Raw genomic sequence first — 1,466 nt, 5'->3', positions numbered from 1 at the left:
GAACTTATTTTGATGTTTTGATTTGGCTTTGGGATTTATTTAAGTTATGGTTTTTATGATTTAGTAAAAGATTTATCTATAATTAATTGATGCATATGGATACTTAGGATTGTTTGATGAGTTTTAATCCATAGTTTTCCTTGATTTATGTGTGACATTTGAGCCAAAACAAGGTATACTCAGTACGTATTTACCGATTAAGCAAATAAACGCCTTTTGCGTAACAAACGAACGATTAATCGAACGGGTCGGGTTATGACCCAGATAACTCGGGGGGGGGGGGGCATCTATAAGTGATATACGATCTATACAAGCTAAAACATTAGAAATATGGCCTTAGTTTGATAGCAAACAAGTTAAACGAAAATATGCTCGTTTAACTACCCGCTATAGATTTAAACGCGAAAGATAGTTACAAACCAAGCATTGTATCATCCGTTAAGCCGAAAAAGACTTACCAAACACTTATTTGAAATGTTTTAAGCGATCCGTGAAAATATTTTTGATTTTTACAAACATGTAGTATGCTTTTATAATTTTACTCAAAACTAGCCGAAAAACACTTGTTTTCGCGTTGTTTAACGCACCCGATAAGTTTTTCGCGCCAAAAACCGAACCCGAACTAATTTGGACCGGGATTTTTGTATTTGGGCTTGAGAAACCAGATTAATGGGCCAAAACAGCTCATCATGGGCCCAAAGAGACTTCCGATCGGACCAGCCCACCCCACCCCCATTTTTTTTATAAAACTTGTTTAGGAAGCTTGTTTATCCAATTTGGTTTATAAAAACTGAGGTCCAAGCAGCTTCAACCTAAAATTCCAGAAAACTTCCAAACCCTAAGGTAAAGAGCTTAAATAAGTAGCTTTTGAACTTGTTTAAACTTGTTTAATACCATAAAAACATGTCTTGGTTACTAAAAATCATTCCTAACCGCGTAAAAATCCTAAAAATGGTCCATAAACATGTTTTGATCATATACATGGTAAGGAACCTGTTTTGATAGTTTTTTTGGCCATAAACACGGATTAAAGGGTTGAAACGACGTTTTTACGGTTCAAAAGTTCGTTTTTGTGCACTAGCCGAAACCCTAAGTTAAGGGCTGTTATGTTGATGAAATATTGCTTAGTTTGTGATATAGTACTTGTACCTAGCCTTCTTAGAAGCACAAGAACCTGAAAAGTTGATTAAAAAGTCGGAAACGAGCCAAACCCGCTAAGGTAATGCCGAAACACTCGCTTACGGGCTATTTAGGTTAAGGTTGTGATGTGCATATTTTTAGGACTTGAAATTTTTCAGGGACATCAGGGACCATGTCAATGAGCCCCTTATCAAATTTGGTAATTTTTTGACCATCCGAGAATATTTGGCGAATTTATTACCGAATTGGGACGTTTATTTGGGAAAAATAGCTAAAATACTTCAAAAATTATGAATATTTTATGGGAACTCAGATTTGATGTATTT

The sequence above is a fragment of the Bidens hawaiensis genome, unplaced genomic scaffold, assembly GCF_021521415.1.
Source record: "Bidens hawaiensis isolate Kalapana, Puna unplaced genomic scaffold, B.hawaiensis_p1.1 tig00013755_1, whole genome shotgun sequence".
Lineage (NCBI taxonomy): Eukaryota > Viridiplantae > Streptophyta > Magnoliopsida > Asterales > Asteraceae > Bidens > Bidens hawaiensis.
Note: the sequence above shows the minus strand (reverse complement) of the source record.